This window comes from Moschus berezovskii, chromosome 15 (genome assembly GCF_049115385.1).
Source record: "Moschus berezovskii isolate FMDL1 chromosome 15, NW_MosBer_1.0, whole genome shotgun sequence".
In the NCBI taxonomy this organism is placed as follows: domain Eukaryota; kingdom Metazoa; phylum Chordata; class Mammalia; order Artiodactyla; family Moschidae; genus Moschus; species Moschus berezovskii.
In genome coordinates, this window is record NC_142474.1 from 49,396,437 (window position 1) to 49,397,142 (window position 706).

A 706-nucleotide genomic window follows, 5' to 3' on the forward strand; every position below is an offset into this window, starting at 1 on the left:
AAAATATTAATTAGTTTTTCTATCTTCAAAAATAAATTCATTTTTCTACTAGTATGTGATATTCCAATATTCCTTCAGTCTTGTTTGAGAATTCCTTTCTCCCTGTGGGAAATAGATAGTATTGAAATATAATTTCCTTTATATTCCCTGTAGAGTGACTTTCAGTTTATGAAGCAAATAGTATAATGTCGGAGAACACAACCTTTAGGCAGACTGACTTTGTGGTGAATCACTGTCTCTTTGGGTCTCGTCTGTAAAATGAGGGTGATAGCAGCGTCTCCTTTACCAGGTGGCTGTGGAGATTAGATAGGCCCACAGGAAAGTGCAGGGTCATAGGCAGGCCTGGCATTTAGTACCCTATTCGTAATGTTGGTGGTAGACAGTCATTATTCATGCTACTCAGAACTCAGATTTAGAGATTGTACTGGTTTTCAAAATAGTTTCCCATCTAAATTTTAGGTCAGAAACTATGAGCCCTGCTTGAGGTCTTATGGGAAGCTCACTAATTGAACTGTCATGAAGCAGGTAAGTTCTGTGCCCACGTGGCTAGGCGTTCACTTTCACATCTGAAACCAACAAGGAGGCACCAGTGTTCTATACAGGCAGTGTCCTTAAACTAAAAGCCGTTTTTCTCTCCTTTTTTTTTGGCTGCATGCAGCACAGCTTCTGGGATCTTAGCTCCCCAACCAGGGATGGAACCTGGGCC